The 21,212-nt window shown below is 47.2% G+C and overlaps 1 protein-coding gene and 2 non-coding genes across 3 annotated transcripts in view; 2 read left to right on the forward strand and 1 right to left on the reverse strand.

Moving 5' to 3' along the window:
- LOC140460300 (uncharacterized) overlaps positions 1-21,212 on the forward strand; it is a 749,266-nt gene that overhangs the window by 708,080 nt on the left and 19,974 nt on the right. The gene's annotated exons all lie outside the window — the stretch shown is intronic.
- trnaw-cca (transfer RNA tryptophan (anticodon CCA)) lies at positions 14,459-14,530 on the forward strand. The gene has a single exon. It is a non-coding gene; the product is annotated as a tRNA-Trp (tRNA).
- On the reverse strand, positions 20,634-20,705 carry trnae-uuc (transfer RNA glutamic acid (anticodon UUC)). Its single transcript has one exon. It is a non-coding gene; the product is annotated as a tRNA-Glu (tRNA).

Below are 21,212 nucleotides of genomic sequence, written 5' to 3' on the forward strand. Positions count from 1 at the left end.
CTGAAATACCCGATACAAACAACCAGCAAACAAATGTTATTTACAAAATACCATACAAGGAATTATATACATGAAATCTGCCGCACAGTTCTCTGTGGCAAGAAATGCTGGGATGAGATAAGGAAGATTTTATTTAGCCAAAACGAATCGGCACTGACGGACAGCCATTTAAAATCAACGCTGTCAGCCCAGGATGGAAGACACGAAGGGATGAACAGTTTTCTGATTTCCTGAAGAGTTACAAAGCTGAGACTGGGTTTTGGTGTTTGTTCCGTTTCCACTCCCAAGAGCCGCAGTGGTTGGGGCAGTGAGTTGGGGAAAGTGAAATGTGCCCATGAGCAGCGTGTGGGGCTATTTCAGCTTCCTCTCCTCTGACAGCGCTGTGACTTGACTCTGATGTTCTCAGGGACACTTACTGACGCGAGAGAGTAAAAAGAGTCACGTTCCTGCAGATCAGGAATTCAAACCGTATGCCGGCTTCAGGACAATGAGAAAGATTAATTGGGGTGTGTGAAGAAGCTGTGAGCTGCATTTCAAACAGGTAGGTGGAGTCAAATGCGTCATCCATTGCCTCTGTCACTGTGCGGATCTGACGCCGCCATGGGTCAGAGTTCTGACGTTAACACAGACATGCGCAGCAATGGGAACATTCACAAGAGGAACAGCCAAAGATAATCACCGTCACTGCTTCGCTTCCATAGTCCCAACTTTGTGAAGCAGTATCTTTCATTGGCAAATAAAACACCTTTGTCCTCAGGTGCCTGCTTCATTTCGATCACGACTTCACGCCCCTCACTGTTCTAGTCTCATTTCCAAACTCTTGGCTCATCGCCTCAAAAGCAGCTCTGTGGGTATCTGCTTGTTACACGCTGGACAGGTAGTGGGCTACAGATTCCCGACCAGTCCCAATGTGATTGAAATACTTCAAACACTCCACTGATTTGCTTCTTTAAAAAAACCGTGGAGCAATCTCCCTTTCTTTCTGACGACATTTCTCATTTTGTACTCGGCAGGGTTCACACCTGCGTGGGGAAACCGCAATGGATTTCATCTCCATCGCATTCACCACTCGGCCCACCAAGACAGAACCACACTGACAGCTTCATTTCCCAGGTCTCTCTGCCTGTGGAGCTGAGAAAATGTGAATCATTGCAGAGTTTGTTTGAATGCAATCACTTCACAGGTTTCGAAAGGGTTAAATATCTGCAAATGGCGAGTCTACGTGTTCCATCCCGAAAGATGAAATGGACGCTCAGTTAAAAACAAAAACAGAAATTACAGGAGCAACTCAGCAGGTCAGGCAGCATCTGTGGAAAGAGAATCAGAGACAACATTTCAGAACTCGTTTTTTTCCTCATCCAGGTCCAGCCAAACCTGCTGAGTTTCTCCAGCAGTTTCGCTTTCTGTCTCGGATTCTCAGCATCCGCAGTCCTTCACGTTAGAAATTCAAACAATTCAGAAACCCCTTTGTGCTACCTCAGTGGAGAAGATTTCCGTTTGGGTATTATTTTCCTAAAACCATTAAATACGTACACTTTCGCAGCCAAGAAAGCGGTAGGAGCGAGAACAAGCAACACTCCGTCCTTGGGTGGCTTCGAGGTACCAACCTTTCGATTAACAGCCGAACGCGCTGACCAATTGCGCCACAGAGACAGACCCGAAAAGCACCTGCACAGTGTCTTTGAGGAATCTACTAATCAATTCATAATTCAACCCGCCCCGCCCAAAATTACCATTGTCTTCTATCAGTTTTACATTTCCATAATAAAGCCTTGGACATTCATTGTGGAGACATGGGGACAGTCTGATCCCACCATCTGCAGGCACATCCATGTCACGAGGAACGAGCTGTCCTACACCGGGGCCATCGCCCTCCGAGCCTTTCAGTGTTTTGCCTCTTCCCGAATTTTCTCATTGGCCCCGAGCCGAGAATGGGTTTGAATTCCTGATGTGCAGAGAATTCTTTCAATGTCTCGGGTCAGTTCATGTCCCGAGAATATCAGAGTCAATCCCCCGGCCTCTTAAACAAGGGGACGGTGTCTGGACTATCTCTGCTCAGTCGAACAGTTCATCCTTCATTCTCCTCTAATTCCACTTCCCAAAGAGTTTCTAAAGATTCACAAAGCTGGAGACTGGGATTTGTGTTTTACTTCCTGAACATTTTTCCACCTGCTAACTTTTGCGATATTTTGCCAAAACCTCTTCCCCCTTGTAACATTTGCATCATGTCCAGGGATGAGCAATTTCCATTTTGTGGAGACATTCCCAAGTTTGGGAATGTTCTCTTTGGAGCAAAGAAGGTTAACTGGAGATTTCCAGGGGCTGTTGGCAATGATGGGAGAAGACGTGGTGTGAATGGGCAGATTAATGATCAGAAGAACCTATTGCCACTGACTAGGGTCAGTTACCAGAGGACAGGGATTGAAGTTCTTTAATGGAAAGCAGCATTTGTGTCGAACAAACACAGCGAATACTGCAGAAAGCCAACGGGTCGAGCAGCATCTGTGGAAAGGTAAACAGAGCCGACGTTTTGAGTGTGCTACGGTTTTTGTTCAGAACTCAGTCTTTTGCCTCTTCCTGAAGTTGGTCCAGGCCTGTGTCTCAATTGACAAACACATGGCAAGTGCAGTGCCGCAATGTGAAATTATAGCCTTTGCTGTTTAAAAAAAAGCAGTGCATTGTTTAAATGGTGATACATTGGAATGTGGAGAAAGTGAGGACTAGAGGTGAAAGTCGAAAAATGTGGCACTGGAAAAGCACAACAGGTCAGGCAGCATCTGAGGAGCAGGACAGGGGACGTTTCGGGCACAAGCCCTTCATCAGGAATGATGTATGAATGTACTAAGGGGTCTCAGAGTCCCTCCAAACAAGTCAATGCCAGTTGTCGGGCAGATGCAGCAGGCAATGGGCAAGGCAAGTGATATATTACGAAGAGGAATTGAGTTCAGAAGTGGGGTCATTGCACATATTCAAGGCGAAGTTCATCTGAGTTTTGAACAACAAAGAAGTGGATGGTTATGGGGGGAGGTAAGAAAATGGTTTTAAGACCAGTACAGGTCAGTCACAGAGTCTGACAGCACTGAACAGACCCTTCATCCAACTAGTCCATGCTGAGTATGTTCTCAAACTAAACTCGTCCCACCTACCAGTGTTTGGCCCATAAACCTTCGAACCTTTCGTATTCATGTACTTATCCAAATGTCTTTTAAACGTCGTAACTGTACGTGTATAAAATCATGAGGGGCATGGATAGGATAAATAGACAAAGTCTTTACCGTGGAGAGGGGGAGTCCAGAACCAGAGGGAATGGGTTTCGCGTTAATTAATTGACAGCACACATTGATGAGAATAATTTTGATCTGAGACTCAGCTCCTCCGAATTGCATTATCCCAACTACCCTGAATTCGCTTACCACGCAGACAACCCATCCAACAGTGTCTTAATGAAGCTGCCTCTACTGCTTCCTTGAGCACAGAATTCCATTAATGTGGCTTCAGAATGACAAGGATTGGATCCGGAAGTCTCAGATCATAATTATTCTCATCAATGTGTGCTGTCAATTAATTCGCTTTTGTTACAATGCAGCACACATTCACATACTGAGATTTTAGTTTTATTTTTTGTGATGGTTAGAATCCAGTTTTGATTGCTAGTACATTTATTGTCCTTGTCCCTTTCTATCATTCTCTGGTATTTGGTTTCCAAATCACGACATTGCTCACTGGCCTTGATTTGGATTGGCTATGCTAAATTGCCCAGTGTCCAGGGATGTGCAGGTTAGGTGGGTTAGCCATGGGAAATGCAGGGTTATAGTTTCAAAGTAATAGACGGAGTAGGCCATTTGGACCATTGACTCTGCTCCGCCGTTCATTAAAATCATGGCGGATCGATCAATCGACTCAGCTCCTCCGAATTGCATTATCCCAACTACCCTGAATTCGCTTACCACGCAGACAACCCATCCAACAGTGTCTTAATGAAGCTGCCTCTACTGCTTCCTTGAGCACAGAATTCCATTAATGTGGCTTCAGAATGACAAGGATTGGATCCGGAATATCGAAGGGATACGTGGCATTCAATTCGAGTGAGGAGCTCAGTAACGGTAGAGGGTGGGCACTGCTAATCAAAGCACTGATAGCATGGTAGTCTGGTGTCAGCTCGGATTTCAGGTACTGATTTCTCTGTCCTCTGATCTCCCTGTTCCCACAGAATTAAATGTTGTATGTTCTCAGCTCTGCTCGATTTCTGCTGAAGCTTTGACCCCCTTTTACACCTTCCGGAGCAATAAAATATTCTGAGCCTCCTGGAAATGACACCTGATTTAAAAAATCTCTAAAGTTATCTGTCAACTTCCTCGGCTCCATTGGAAAAATGTCCCAGCTTCTTCTTAATTCAAACCCTCCATTCCCAGCAACACGCTGGTAAAGTCGGGAATAGGGAATTGCATCAAATCACATCAATGTACTGTCTGAAACAATCTAGCTGTGTTCTGGCCTGAGATATTGAGAGTCCCTGGTGTAACTAATTACGAATGCAATAAATTTGGTCACAGAATTTTACAATCATTTTGCAACAAAGGGGTCTACTTTGATAAGGAGGAAGTGGTCATTTCTAGGGTAAGTGAACAGTTTCTAGATCAGGGAGATGAAGTTCCAGACACTTGGGAAGGGAAAGAAATGAATTTGATAAATAAGACATCGAACTGTGGATGCTGGAAATCTGAAACAAAAACTGAGAACACAGGAAAAACTCAGCAGGACTGGAAGCATCTGTGGAGAGAAAGCAGAGTTAAAGTTTCGATTCCAACAACTCCTCTTCGGGATTCTGAAATACTTTGTGAGAACCCCTTAAGTCATCTGCCCAGCTTTAAGACCATAATACACAGGAGCAGGATGAGGCCATTTGGCCCATCGAGTCTGCTCCACCAGTCGATCATGGATGATATGTTTCTCCATCCCATTCTGCTGCCCTCTCCTCATAACCCTTGACCCCTTATTAATCAAGAACCTATCTCTGTCTTAAATGCCCTCAATGACTTGCCATCCTCAACCCTTCTCCTAGTGGAAACATCATCTCCACGTCCACATTGTCCAGGCATAGAGTAGCACAGCGCTGCCTGACCCACTGTCCACTTCCGGTTGTTTTCAGGAAGGATTCCAGCATCTCCAACAACGCGCTTCTAAATTTTGTGCCCAGTTGGTTAGCTCTCCCTGGATCCCGTGAGATTTAACCTTACTCAACAATTCACTGTGTGGTACAATTAACAAAGTTCCCAGCCCCCACCTCTTTCCGCACACATGGGCAGCCCGATGGATCAGTGGTTCGCACTGCTGCCTTACAGCGCTAGGGATCCGTTTTCGATTCCAGCCTTGGGGCGACTGTCTGTGTGGAGTTTGCACATTCTCCCTGCCGTGTCTGCTGGGTTTCCTCCGGGTGCTCTGGTTTCCTCCCAAAATCTAATGATGTGCAGTTTCGGGAGAAGTGGCCATACTAAAGGGGTCCATAGTGTGCAGTACGTTTGGTGGAATGGGATAGGGGAAAGTGTCTACATAGGTTACGCTTTGGATGGTCGGTGTGGACTTGTTAGGCTGAATGGCGTGTTTCCACATTGCAGGAATTCTACGTGGCATTCCCCCAACTCCAGAGTCTCAGCACTCTTGGTTTTTCACATGAACAGTGTGGGGGAGGGAAACAATGTTTTACACGGGAGTAAGGTTCCGTGAGTGTGAAGTTAAAAGTAAACGCATTGCTTCAGCTGTTTTCCCCGGTATACCAGAGGGTGAGGGGTGATCTTACAGACGTTTATAGAATCATGAGAGGAATGGATGGGATAAATCGATAAGATCATTTCCCTGAGATGGGAGAAGTCCAGAACAGGAGGGTAATATGTTTGGGGTGAGTTTGGCAAGTGTAAGGAATGATCTGCCAGAGGAAGTGGTGGATGTAGGTCCAATTACAATATTTAAAAGGCATCTGGATGGGTATATGAATAGGAAGAGTTCAGAGGGATATGGGCCAAGTGCTGGTAAATGAGACGAGATTAATTTAGGCTATCTGGTCGGCACGGATGAGTTGGACAGAAGGACCTGTTTCTGTGCTGTGTATCTCTGTGACTCTGGCTTACCCGTAATGTTTGCCCTGCCAGTGTGTTCAGTTTCTGTCTGGTGTCGATGACAATGCCTTGATATCTCATTTCCTCCATCGCCCCACTTCCACCTCCCCAGATGTTAACCATTTCGTGTCTGGTTGTTTCTCAAGCAGCTGCATTGTAGGTTCATCCTGAATTGACACTTTTTTTTGCTTCCCAAAATCAGACTTACTCACTCCTTCATATCGTGAAAGATACTAACTTTCCGGTGGAGGCATCCAAAATTCAGAGGTGTCTGTCTTGATGTTTTCATTTTTCGGTCTCTGTAAGATCCTGTATCGTGATAATTAGTTTGAGCGGAGTGAGAATAGAGGGGTGAGAGGGGGTGGGATGGTGCTTTCAATTTTGTGGGAAAAGAAAAGAATGTTCTGCGGAAAGTAGAATTGCTTGTTTGGAATTTCTAACCTGGACTGACAGTAATGACTTTTGTAATCTCTTTTTACAGATTATTTGAAGATCTGAAGACGGACGTTTCAATATCAATAGATGAAGAGCTTTGCCTGAAACATTGACTCTGCTGCTCCTCAGATGCTGCCTGATCTGCTGTGCTTTGACTCTGACTCTCCAGCATTTGCAGTCCTCAATTTCACGTTAATGTCTGGCAGTCACTGAATCCATCGGGACAATAACAATTTTCGACTATGATTCTGTGAGAAGGAACCAAGCTTTTTGGTTCCTCTTTCAGTACGTTTTCAGCATCAGTGAGACTGGAAGAGAGACCCGACTGTTGCAGCACTCTGATTGTGGAGCCAGTAAAAGTTATACAGACTGGGAGGAGGAATTCACGGCGGGGAGGTACTGTACACGCGTTTGTGTGCAGCTGAAGCTTCGGTCATGGAGAAACCCAAGGAATCCCGTCCCGTGGCGAAACCATGAAAATGTGGTGACTGTGGGAAAGGTTTCCATTTCCCATCTGACCTGGAGACTCATGGGCGCAGTCACACCGGGGTGAGACTGTTCTCCTGCTCTGAGTGCGGGAAGACCTTCAGCAATTCCTCTGTACTGCAGAGGCACCAGGGGGTCCACACAGGCGAGAGGCCATTCTCCTGCCCCAACTGCAGGAAGGCCTTCAGCTATTCGTCCGTCCTACTGACCCACCGCCGGGTCCACATATTGAAGAAGCCCTTCAGCTGCTCCAAGTACGGGAAGGCCTTCAATGATACCTCTGCCCAGCTGAGGCAACAGCGGGTCCACACCGGGGAGAGCCCATTCTCCTGCCTCAAGTGCAGGAAGGGCTTTACCCAGGCATCCCACCTTCGGGTCCATACGGGGGAGAAGCCCTTCCCCTGCCCAGAGTGTGGGAAGGCCTTCACCAATTCCTCCCACCTGCTGAGGCACAGGTGGGGCCATACCGGGGAAAGGCCGTTCACCTGCCCCGAGTGGAAGTGGAGGTTCTCATCATTCTGCACCTTGCAGAAGCGCCAGCGGGCACACCAGTGCTCCCAACAATCTGATTCTGCTGGTGAAGCTGCTGTGGGCCACTGAGAGGACTGAACCCTTGCACATTCTGACAGTGCTTATAGTGGGAGAGTCGGTTGGATTTTTTTGTTTTCTGCCGTCGTGCTCCCCCACCCCTGCAACTTTGCTTCCAGTGGGCGCTGCTGCTCGTTGATACCAGCAGCTGTTCTCTTTAGTTTTTTCTTGTCCAGTTAAACAATTATTAACTCTGTCTGGGAACGACCTCCAGTCTGTAAGAAATAGCTGAATACTTCAGGGTGTCCATTCGCATTCAGCAGTGACTTTGAAATTGAATTTACAGTTATGTGCCTGTGAACAACTCATCATCGAAGGATTTGCCAACGGCTGGAGAACTGTGCGGCAGAGTTCATGTATATATTTCCTTGTATGGTATTTTGTAAATAACATTCGTTTGATGGTTGTTTGTATAGGGTATTTCGGGTTCTTTATCCGCTGTTTAAGTGTGTTGGGAGGTTTGTGGGCTACCATGATGCTGAGAGGTTTAAGTTGCCTGGACATCATTTCCCAGATGTTTTTAATGTAAAGTAATGTGCTCGGGTTTCTGTAGACGTTGTGTCTGCTTGTGTCAGTTTGTTGATGTGAAATCGGCACACTGGGTTTATTGGGTAGGCAAAAGTGAGGACTGTAGATGCTGGAAACCAGAGTTTAGATCAGAGTGGTGCTGGAAAATCACAGCAGGTCAGACAGCTTCCGAGGATCAGGAAAATCGACGTTTCGCGCAAAAGCCCTTCATCAGGAATAGAGGCAGGACCCCTCCAGGGTGGAGAGATAAATTGGGGGGTGCTGGGCCGAAGGTAGCAAAGAGTACAACAGGTGAATGGGGGTGGGGATGGAGGTGACAGGTCAGAGAGGAGGGTGGAGCGGATAGGTGGGAAGGGAGATTGGCAGGGAGGACAGGTCATGAGGACAGTGCTCAGCTGGAAGGTTGGAACTCAGGTAAGGTGGGGGGAGGGGAAATGAGGAAACTGGTACAGACCACATTGATGTCCTGGGGTTGAATGTATCCGAGGCAGAAGTTGGGACGTTCTTCCTCCAGGCATCGGGTGGGGAGGGAGCAGCGATGGAGGAGGCCCAGGACATGCATGTCCCTGGCAGAGTGGGAAGGGGAGGTTGAAATGTTGGGCCACAGGGCGATGGGGTTGATTGTTGCAGGTGCTCTGGAGATGTTCCCTCAAACTCTGTGACTTGACTCTGTGACTGGGCTCCAGTCTCCCCAATGTAGAGGAGACCGCATCGGGAGCAATGGATACAAGAAACAACTTTGGTGGAAGCCTTTTTACGACCGTGACCCGGGTTCGATTTCCGGGCAGGGAAGCAATTTTCAGGAGAGCTGTCAAACTTTTCCAATGTCTCCCTGGTGGTCTAGTGGCTTGGATTCGGCGCGTTCACTGTTGTGGCCCGGGTTCGATTCCTAGTCAGGCAAGCAATTTTTACTGTGAATGCTTGGCGATCCATTCTTCTTAAATGCGCTGTACAGGTACTTATTGGTCTTCTTCGTCACTGGGTGCTGCAGTGTGTAGTGTTTCGTTGAAATAGTGTCCTCGTTCAGATTTGTTTGTATGTGTAGGGATGATTACTTCTGTAGCTAAGTACTTGGTTCGCGTGTGGTGTTTTCCTGTAGAGGCTGTTTTGATTTTACCATTGACTGTTTTCGACTGTGACATCTAGAAATGGCACTTTGTTGTTGTTCTCCTCTTTTGTGAATTTTATGCCAGTAAGGAGATTGTTGATGGTGTTGTAGGTTTCCTCTAATTTGTTTCATTTTTTGATGGCAGAAGTGTTTCATGGGTATTTCGTTGATTTGTTTGTAGGGCTTGTTACTGAATATAAAGTGGGTGGTAAGGCACAGTTCCACGAGCTGGACAGTGCTAACTTTGCTGCTGAAGTTGGTTCTGTGTTTTTGTCTTTAGTTGTTCGAGTAGTATCTTCAGTTTCCTTTGGTCACGTGGATGTTAATGGATGTGAACAGGGCTGTTATGTCAAAGGACAACATTATTCCATCCTCTTCTATCTTCGTGTCTTTGGTGTTCAGGAATTGTTGGATGGAGTAAATGGAGTGGCATGAATCTTCGACTTGGTGTTTTAGTCCTCAGTGGAGGCCTTTGACTAGTCTGTATATTGGTGTTCCAAGTAGTGAGACTATGGCCTGAGGGGGGGCTCCTAGTTTGAAAAAGAGGAGAACAACAATAAACTGCATTCTTAGATGTCACAGTAGAGCGAACAGTCAATGGGGAACTTCAAACTAGCATCTTCAGAAAAACAACACACACAAACCAAATACTTAACCACAGAAGCAATCATCCCAACACCCACAAACGAAGCTGCATCAGGACATTATTTCAACGAGCCACGACACACTGCAGCACAGAGAAACTACGAAGACCACAAGAGAAAAACGTATATAGTGTATTTAAGGAGAACGCGTCCCCAATAAACCCATTCCGCCGATTTCCCAGTGATGCTTCCAAGCTCACTCTCAAAAATTCGGTTTGTCCCTCCATTCTTTCCTGTTTGTTTTTTGTGGGTTTTGAAAGCGTTCCCAATCCTCTGACTGAGTATTAGAGTTGGGAAGGTAAAAACAATGACTGCAGATGCTGGAAACCAGATTCTGGATTAGTGGTGCTGGAAGAGCACAGCAGTTCAGGCAGCATCCAAGTAGCTTCGAAATCGACGTTTCGGGCAAAAGCCCTTCGTCAGGAATAAAGGCAGTGAGCCTGAAGCATGGAGAGATAAGCTTATCTCTCCATGCTTCAGGCTCACTGCCTTTATTCCTGACGAAGGGCTTTTGCCCGAAACGTCGATTTCGAAGCTGCTTGGATGCTGCCCGAATTGGATTTGCGAAGTTATGTTGTGGCTGTACAGGACATTGGTGAGACCACTTTTAGAATATTATGTGCAATTCTGGTGTCCCTCCAATCAGAAGGATATTGTGAAATTTGAAAGGGTTCTGAAGCACCAATGGGTCCACAGAGGGGAAGAGGCCCTTCTGCTGCCCTGAGTGTGGGAAGGCCTTCAGTGATTCCTCTGCCCTGCTGACGCACCAGTTGGTCCACACCGGGAAAGGCTGTTCTCCGGCCCCAAGTGCGAGATGGCCTTCAGCAGTTCTTCACACCTGCTGAGACACCAGTGGGTCCACACTGAGAGGCCGTTCTTCTGCCCCAACTGCAGGAGGGGCATTGCTCTTTCCTCCGACGTACTGGCCCATTGTTGTGCCCAAATGGTAGAGAGGTCGTTCAGTTGCCCTATGTGCAGGAAGGCCTTCAGCAATTCCTCGGCCCTGCTGAGGCACCAGTCTATCCACACCGGGGAGAAGCCGTTCTCCTGCCCCGAATGTGGGAAGGTCTTTACCTGCTCCTCCACACTGCTGAATCACCAGCTGGACCACACGGGGGTTTGGGGGTGGGGGGGAACAGTGGCGGAGGAGGGGAGGCCATTCTGCTGCCCTGAGTGCGGGAAGGCCTTCAGCAATTGCTCCGCCCTGCTGAAGCACCAGTGTGTCCACCCTGGGGAGAGACCCTTCAGCTGGCCCGAATGTGGGAAGAGGTTCATGTTTTCCTGCAACTTGCGGAAGTACTAGTGGGGGCACCAGCGCTCCCAGCAATCAGATCCCACCAGTGACGCTGCCTTCGGTCATCCCCCAGCAATGAATCTGCTGCCAGTTCTGACAGTGGGTGCAGTGGGAGAGTAGGTGGGCTGTTATTGTTTTCTGCTGGAATGCAATTGCCTCCCCTACACCCCACAAACCCAACCCCATGGTAGCTCAGGGTTAGCACTGCTGCCTCATGGCACCAGGAACTCAGGAATAATTCCACCCTTGGGGGTCTGTGTGCAATTTATGGAGGGTAGGAAAATGGATCTGAGTTGGTTAGTCTTCGGAAGATCAGTGCAGATGTGTTCGGCTGAAGGACCTGTTTTTCCACATTGTGGGGGTTCTATGATTCTATGAGCTTTGCCTTCAGTGGACACTGTTGCTCATTGAGCCCGGGACTGCACATTGCCAATGAAATGATCCAGAGAAACCTAAGACCGCAAGAACATCGGAGAAGAGGTTTGGCCTACTCTGCCATTCGTTAGTAACAAAAGTATTGGATGAGATTAGCTACATTTTGGAAACAGGCCATTTGTCCCAACAAGTCCACACCGACCCTCCGAAGTGTAACCCATCCAGACCCATTTCCCTCTGACTAATGTACCTAACTCTATGGGCAATTAAGCATGGCCAATCCACAAGACCTGCACATCTTTGGTTTATGGAAGAAAACAGGATCACCCAGAGAAAACCCACGCAGACATTGGGAGAATGTGCACACTCCTCACAGACTGCCACCCAAGGCTGGGATCAAACCTGGGTCCCTGGCACTGTGAGGCTGCAGGTGTAACCACTGAGCCACTACATATTGCAACCCGAGGTTGGCAAGCCGGGGGTTGTTAGAATACAGCAAGCCAGGCAGCACCAGGATGTGGAGTAGTCAGCGTTTTGGGCATTAACCCTTCTTCAGGACTGAAAGAGTGACTTATCTATGAGAAAAGATTTACATGAATGTTGCTGGGGTTTGGAGGGTTTGAGCTGCAGGGAGCGGCTGAATAACTTGGGGTTGTTTTCACTGGAGCATCGGAGGCAGAGAAGTGACCTAATAGCGGTTACAAAATCATGAGGGGCATGGACAGGGGAACAGACAAGGTCTTTTCCCTGTGCTGGGGGAGTCCAGAAGTAGAGGGCATAGGTTTAGGGTGAGAGGCGAAATATATAAAAAGGGACGACTTCTTCATGCAGAGGGTGGTACTTATATGAAATGAGCTGCCAGAGTATGTGGGTCAGGCGTTGTCAAATGGGAGTAGATTAATTTAGGATATCAGGTCAGCATGGACAAGTTGGACCGAAGGGTCTGTTTCCATGCTGTACGTGTCTCTGACTACTGGTCCTGATGTAAGTTTAAAATAGAGTCCAAGTAACTTTGAATAGTTCAATCTTGTTGAGCTCACCTACTGAAAAGTTTCAGATGAATCCCTCTGAGAGATACTGTTTAAACATGCTGAGTTGGACAAAGTATCCCATCAAGTTCAACACAAACCCAGAGTTGAAGAAGTCAGAAGTCAGAACACCAAGGGGACCAAAACTGATCACAATATTCCAGGTGCGGCCTGATCAACATCCTGTATAACTACAACATAACTTGCCAACATCTATACTCAATTCCCGAACTGATGAAGGCCAGTGTGGTGAAACCTTTCTTCACTACCTTGTGTACCGATGTTGTCAGAGATATAGGACCTACTTTAAACTGATGCAGAATCCAGCTGCTGAGAGCCGAGAACCAGAATAGTGTTGCGTGGGTGTGCTGGGCTTTAGATTTTGAGACCACCTCCCCACACCTCTGGAGACCTCAGGTCTGTAGCTTGCCTTCTTATCTTTGAGGGTTTTCCACCTGTTTGAAACAGCCTGTCCTGCAATTAACCCCTTTATGCCAAGGCGTTCCTTCTACAGGTAGAATTAATTGTCCTTCTGTCACACAGTTATTAAACACCATTATCTCATCTGCCCAAACGAACAGCTCATTGTTTTGCCTCCTCCTTCCCAGCGATAGTTAATGTATGTTATTTGTTAACACCCTTGTAGCAGTTTCTCATTGGCCCTTTCGTTTCTTGGTCCAGAAAGAGTTATTGCTGACTCATGAAGTTTTCAAAGTTCTGGAGTTTACAGGACCACACCACATTCCTCTCTGCCTCCCCCAGGAATAACGATTGCTCCTGAGGTACTCACAGTTCCTGACGTTCCTTGATATCCCCAAATACAATCCATATGTCAGGATATCACTGGTGCTGCCCTGACATAGATAGTCAATGTTTGAACAGAAGATTATGGGGAGAAAATGCAGAAATCCGAAATGCAAGGAGACTTGGGAGTTCAAGTCCAGGATTTTCTCAAAGTACACTTGCAGGTTGAGTTGCACTTTCCCCTGCAAGTGCCGAATGTGTGACGCCAGCCGATTTACCTGCTCCCTCCTCGCTATCCAAGGGGCCAAACTTACCTTCCAGGTGAAGCAGCACTTTACCTGCACTACCCACAACCCAGTCTACTGCATTTGCTGCTCACAATATGGGCTCATCTACATTGGGGAAAACGAACCGTAAACTGGGTGACTGCTGCACAGAACATCTACGTTCTGCCTGCAAAAAAGACCCTGAGCTTCCAGTTGCCTGCCAATTCCACACCCCACCCTGTTCCCTGTCCAACATCTCTGTCTCAGGTTTGCTGTTGTGTTCCAGCGAAGCTCAGCACCAGCAGAACGAAGAGCACCGAATATTACACTTGGGGACATTGCATCCCTCCGGTCCCAATATCGAATTCAATAATTCTAGGGCCTGAACTCCATGGTATCCTCGTCCCTGCCGCACACGCCAAGCCTTGTTATCACACAGTCTGTCATTCCACACTACTTAACCACGAACAGTGTCCATTAACAGTTATTCACCCCCCTCCCCCCCGCCCCCCCCCCCCACGCAGATCGTTATCAACTCCTTTTTCTGTCCAACAGTTCTTCCTTCGCTTTGGGCTCTGTCCTGATCTTCCCTTCCTCCCACAATATCTCCTGCATATAAACCGACATTTTCCCAATCACCATCTGTTCTGTGGAAGGGTCATCGGCAACTCCTGTTTTTTGTTCCTGATATACAGCATCCGCAGTTCTTTCAGCTTTTTATTGAGAGAGAGTTGGAAATTGTTTATAGAGACAGAAGGAGAAGGGGGAGAAACAGAACAGACATGAACGTCAAATCATTGTAGTGCGATCACTTCCCTTAAGCATGAATAGAGCGCAGGGGTCATCTGTGAGCTTGTGGCGCAACGGTAGCGCGTCTGACTCCAGATCAGAAGGTTGCGTGTTCAAATCACGTCAGGCTCACTACAATCATCTAACATTTCAAATGAAGAAAGGAGTACGTTCACTCCGTATATCGGATGTATCGAAAGTTCTTTGCGGAAACTTTCGATCACACGTGAATCTTTGCTGTCAGTTTGATTTGTACACACTGTGTCAGGGAGATGGTGTGCCCATTGTTTGGGTCAATGCTCAGCTCCCCGCAATGTAAGAAATCGAACACAAACTGTTCATCACGGGATTTAAACACACAGCCGCTTCGTTCAGTTGGTGACCACGCGGTGTGGATAACATTATACCGATGTTTTTACAACATAATCTAGAGATTTCCATCCAGGTTTTAGTCACATCAAACTGCCACGTAATGATGTTATGGCCTCAGTAAACTATAATAACGTGAAGATCGCTGGGATGATTTTCTACATCCGACTGCAATATAAACACAGATCATTGTTTCCAGTTTTGGTGGAACAAAAGACATCGTATTGGTGGATAATTACAGTTAGTGCAAACACAGCTAGCCGTCGATAACTATTAATCCTGTTCACTTCAATGGCCAAATTTCAATTCAGAAACCAAGTGCACTCGGCTGCTTGTAACATAGACAACAGGACAAAATGGCTCAAAGGAGGAGAAATGGGACATTGAGGAGGAGTGAAATGTTTGCTTTTGGTCACCTCCACAATTTTTAGAAAAACAGGTTGAAAGGATTCTTAAAAGGTGTCTGAAGGAGTGGGGAGGGATAACACTTCAGACAGCGCAAAGGGGAAGACCACTTTCTAGTCGAAGAAAAAGACATTCCTTCTTTCTGAAAGAACTGGGAAACAGAAGAGGGGATGAAATCTGACTTGGGAGCTATTTCCTATTTGTTGAGGATGTTGCTTCATCACAGTCTTGGTTTAGAGCATAAGCTCTTCATCAGGAATAAAGGGTGGCTCAAGGGGGCTGAGAGATAAATGGGAAGGAAGTGGGGCTGGAGGGAAGGCAGCTGGGAGTGCAATAGGTAGACGGAGGTAGGGATTGATGGTGATAGGTCAGAGATGAGGGTGGAGTGAATAGGTGAGAAGCAAGGTGGACAGGTATGACAGGTCAAGAGGTTGGTGTCGAATTGGAAGGTTGGATCTGGGACAAGGTGGGGGAGAGGAAATAAGGAAACTGATGAAATCCACATTGATACCATGTGGTTGGAGGGTCTTAAAGCAGAAGTTGAGGTGTTTTCCTACAAGTGTCGGGTAGCAAGAGTTTGGCAGTGGAGGAGGCCCAGGACTTGCATGTCCTTGGTGGAATGGGAGGGGGAGTTAAAGTGTTCCGCCACAGGGCGGTCGGTGGTTTAGATTTAGATTCCCAGAGTTGTTCCCTGAAATGTTCCGCTAGTTGGCGTCCAGTTTCCTCAATGTGGATGAGACCATATTGCGAGCAATGGACATAATCTTATCAATAGATTGCATAAATCTTAGCTTGCCAGAGTTATTTTCTTTAATTAAATTAAAGAATTTTTTTATTCAATTGGATGACTGCATGAAACGGTTTGTTGGTCAGACTTGAATCATCACTCCCAAATGAGACGATGCCATGAATATCAGTGAACTGCTCTTTTTGTTAAAAACCACAAGTTCTTGAGTTATTTTCACAACTTACTGGTATTCACACCTGCACATTCAATGTCAAACTCTGACATCAGATATGATATGACACCATTAATTTTGACTTACAATATTCGAACAAACAAATTAATAGCACACAGTGAATCGCAAGTCTGATTAATCTGAAATTAAATTTGACCAAAAAAATATAAAATCAAGATGGGAGATTAGAAATGGGGGAAGGGCAGAAGGCGAGAAATGCAGCATCATAGAAAGTGCTCCCCCAGAGTGTGCATTTTACCAACTACCACTGCTAAATATAAACACTCTGATATGATCCTTCGGTTTTAATGTAAACCATAGCCCCATACAGTAGGTACCATTTAAATGAGTTAAAAATACAAGCATTGAGCAAATCCAGCTTCCAGCCTTACCCCCCCCCCCGCCCCCTCTCACTTCTTGGAGCTTGGACCATCCTCCAGCGCCGGGGGGTTGTTGAACTCCTGGGCTCCAGCGGCCACGCCTCCACTGAAGAAGCTTTGGGAACCAGATGCACAGAACCTTTGTATATGAAAGCAGCTTACAGAGACATTGAGCAATAGCATCACATGGTTTTTACCCATCGACCTCTGGGTTATCTACCCAGCACACTCACGCAGCAATTCTCTACTTCTGTGCTCCCAGCAGCTGGACCGTGGATCAGTTTAAAATAGGTCCTATATCTCTGATAACATCGGTACACAAGGCAGTGAAGAAAGGTTTCAGCACACTGGCCTTCATCAGTTAGGGAACTGAGTATAGATGTTGGCAAGTTATGTTGTAGTTATACAGGATGTTGATCAGGCCGCACCTGGAATATTGTGATCAGTTTTGGTCCCCTTGGTGTTCTGACTTCTGACTTCTTCAACTCTGGGTTTGTGTTGAACTTGATGGGATACTTTGTCCAACTCAGCATGTTTAAACAGTATCGCTCAGAGGGATTCATCTGAAACTTTTCAGGAGGTGAGCTCAACAAGATTGAACTATTCAAAGTTACTTGGACTCTATTTTAAACTTACATCAGGACCAGTAGTCAGAGACACGTACAGCATGGAAACAGACCCTTCGGTCCAACTTGTCCATGCTGACCTGATATCCTAAATTAATCTCGTCCCATTTTACAGCACCTGACCCATATACTCTGGCAGCTCATTTCATATAAGTACCACGCTCTGCATGAAGAAGTTGTCACTTTAATTTGTTTCGCCTCTTACCCTAAACTTATGCCCTCTAGTTCTGGACTCCCCTGCCCAAGGAAAGGACATTGTCTATTGCACTGTCCATGCCCCTCATGATTTTATAACCGCTATTAGGTCACTTCTCTGTCTCCGATGCTCCAGTGAAAACAACCCCATGCTATTCAGCCGCTCCCTGCAGCTCAAACCCTCCAACCCCCAGCAACATTCATGTAAATCTTTTCTCATAGATAAGTCACTCTTTCAGTCATGAAGAAGGGTTAATACCCAAAACGCTGACTACTCCACATCCTGGTGCTGCCTGGCTTGCTGTATTCTCCCAACCCCCGGCTTGCCAACTTCGGGTTGCAATATGTAGTGGCTCCGTGATTACCACTGCAGCCTCACAGTGCCGGGGACCCAGATTTGATTCCAGCCTTGGGTGGCTGTCTGTATGAATTTGCACTTTCCCCCAATGTCTGAGTGAGTTTTCTCTGGGTGGTCCTGTTTTCTTCCATAAACCAAAGATGTGCAGGTCATGTGGATGGGCCATGCTTAATTGCCCATAGAGTGAGGTACATTAGTCAGAGGGAAATGGGTCTCGATGGTTTACACTTCGGAGGGTCGATGTGGACTTGTTGGAATGAATGGCCTGTTTCCACACTGAAGCTAATCTCATCCAATACTTTTGTTACTAACGAATGGCAGAGTAGGCCAAACTTCTTCTCCGATGGTCTGCGATCTTAGGTTTCTCTGGTTCATTTCATTGGCAATGTGCAGTCCCGGGCTCAATGAGAAACAGTGTCCACTGAAGGCAAAGCTCATAGAATCATAGAACCCCCACAATGTGGAAACAGGTCCTTCAGTCGAACACATCTGCACTGATCTTCCGAAAACTAACCAACTCAGATCCATTTTCCGACCCTCCATAACTTGCACACAGACTCCCAAGGGTGGAAGTATTCCTGAGTTCCTGGTGCCATGAGGCAGCAGTGCTAACCCTGAGCCATCATGCAGTTGTGATTGTGGGGTGTCGGGAAGGCAATTGCAGTCCAGCAGAAGACTAAAACAGCCCACCTACTCTCCCACTGCACCCACTGTCAGAACTGGCAGGAGGTTCAGACCTGGGAGGTGACTGAAGGCATCATCACTGGTAGGATCTGATTGCTGGGAGAGCTGGTGCTCCCGCTGGTGCTTCCGCAAGTTGTAGGAAAACATGAACCTCTTCCCACACTCGGTCCAGCTGGAGGGCATCTCCCAGGTGTGGGCACATTGGTGCTTCAGTAGGGCAAAGGAATTGCAGAAGGCTTTCCCACACTTAGGGCAGCAGAATGATCTCCCCTCCTCCGCCACTCTCCCCCACCCCCCAAACCCCCGTGTGGTCCAGCTGGTGATTCAGCAGTGTGGAGGAGCAGGTAAAGACCTTCCCACATTCGGGGCAGGAGAACGGCTTCTCCCCGGTGTGGATAGACTGGTGCCTCAGCAGGGCCGAGGAATTGCTGAAGGCCTTCCTGCACAGAGGGCAACTGAACGACCTCTCTACCATTTGGACACACCAATGGGACAGTATGTCGGAGGAAAGAGCAATGCCCCTCCTGCAGTTGGGGCAGAAGAACGGCCTCTCAGTGTGGACCCACTGGTGTCTCAACAGGTGGGAAGACCTGCTGAAGGCCATCTCGCACTTGGGGCCAGAGAACAGCCTTCCCCGGTGTGGACCAACTGGTGCGTCAGCAGGGCATGGGAATCATTGAAGCCCTTCCTACACTCAGGGGAACAGAAGGGCCTCTTCCCCTCTGTGGGCCCATTGGTGCTTCAGACCCCTTTCAAATTTCACAAAATCCTTCTGATTGGAGGGACACCAGAATTGCACACAATATTCTAAAAGTGGTCTCACCAATGTCCTGTACAGCCACAACATAACTTCGCAACTCCAATTCAGGCAGCATTCAAGCAGCTTCAAAATTGACGTTTCGGGCAAAAGCCCTTCGTCAGGAGTAAAGGCAGTGAGCCTGAAGCATGGAGAGATAAGCTTATCTCTCCATGCTTCAGGCTCACTGCCTTTATTCCTGACGAAGGGCTTTTGCCTGAAACGTCGATTTCGAAGCTACTTGGATGCTGCCTGAACTGCTGTGCTCTTCCAGCACCACTAATCCAGAATCTGGTTTCCAGCATCTGCAGTCATTGTTTTTACCTTCCCAACTCCAATACTCAGTCAGAGGATTGGGAACGCTTTCAAAACCCTCAAAAAACAAACAGGAAAGAATGGAGGGAAAAACCGAATTTTTGAGAGTGAGTTTGGAAGCATCACCTTGAAATCGGCGGAATGGGTTTATTGGGGACGCGTTCTCCTTAAATACACTATATACGTATTTCTCTTGTGGTCTTCGTAGTTTCTCTGTGCTGCAGTGTGTAGTGGCTCGTTGAAATAATGTCCTGATGCAGCTTCGTTTGTGGGTGTTGGGATGATTGCTTCTGTGGTTAAGTATTTGGTTTGTGTGTGTTGTTTTTCTGTAGATGCTAGTTTGAAGTTAACCAATGACTGTGACATTTAAGATTGGCAGTTTATTGTTGTTCTCCTCTTTTTCAAACTAGGAGCCCCCCTCAGGCCATAGTCTCACTACTTGGAACACCAATATACAGACTAGTCAAAGGCCTCCACTGAGGACTAAAACACCAAGTCGAAGATTCATGCCACTCCATTTACTCCATCCAACAATTCCTGAACACCAAAGACACGAAGATAGAAGAGGATGGAGTAATGTTGTCCTTTGACATAACAGCCCTGTTCACATCCATTAACATCAACGTGGCCAAAGAAAACTGAAGACACGACTCGAAGAACTCAAGACAAAAACACAGCACCAACTTCATCAGCAAACATAACACTGTCAACCTCGTGGAACTGTGCCTTACCACCCACTTCATATTCAGTAACAAGCCCTACAAACAAATCAACGAAACGCCCATGAAACACTTCTGTCATCAAAAAATGAAACAAATTAGAGGAAACCTACAACACCATCAACAATCTCCTTCCTGGCATAAAATTCACAAAAGAGGAGAACAACAACAAAGTGCCATTTCTAGATGTCACAGTAGACCGAACAGTCAATGATAAATTCAAAACAGCCTCTGCAGGAAAGCAATACACGCGAACCAAGTACTTAGCTACAGAAGTAATCATCCCTACACATACAAACAAATCTGAACGAGGGCACGATTTCAACGAACCACAACACAGTGCAGCACCCAGTGACTCCGAAGACCAATAAGTAAATCTACAGCGCATTTTAGGAGAATGGGCAGCCAAAAAAACACACTGCAATAAGCTCCCCTGACCGGGAATCGAACCCGGGCCGCAGCGGTGAAAGCGCCGAATCCTAACCACTAGACCACCAGGGAGACGGAAGTGAAGTTTGACAGGTCTACTGAAAATTGCTTCCCTGCCCGGAAATCGATCCCGGGTCACGGTATTTAGAAGGCTTCCGCCAAAGTTGTTTCTTGTATCCATTGCTCCCGATGCGGTCTCCTTTACATTGGGGAGACTGGAGCCCCGTCGCAGAGTCAAGTCACAGCGTTTGAGGGAGCATCTCCAGGACACCCGCAATAATCAACCCCATCGCCCTGTGGCCCAACATTTCAACCTCCCCTCCCACTCTGCCAGGGACATGCAGGACCTGGGCCTCCTCCATCGCCCCTCCCTCCCCACCCGATGCCTGGAGGAAGAACGCCCCAACTTCTGCCTCGGATACATTCAACCCCAGGACATCAATGTGGACTGCACCAGTTTCCTCATTTCCCCTCCCCCCACCTTACCTCAGTTCCAACCTTCCAGCTGAGCGCTGACCTCAGGACCTGTCAATCTCCCTTCCCACCTATCCGCTCCACCCTCCTCTCTGACCTGTCGCC

Source organism: Chiloscyllium punctatum, chromosome 36, assembly GCF_047496795.1.
Source record: "Chiloscyllium punctatum isolate Juve2018m chromosome 36, sChiPun1.3, whole genome shotgun sequence".
Classification (NCBI taxonomy): domain Eukaryota; kingdom Metazoa; phylum Chordata; class Chondrichthyes; order Orectolobiformes; family Hemiscylliidae; genus Chiloscyllium; species Chiloscyllium punctatum.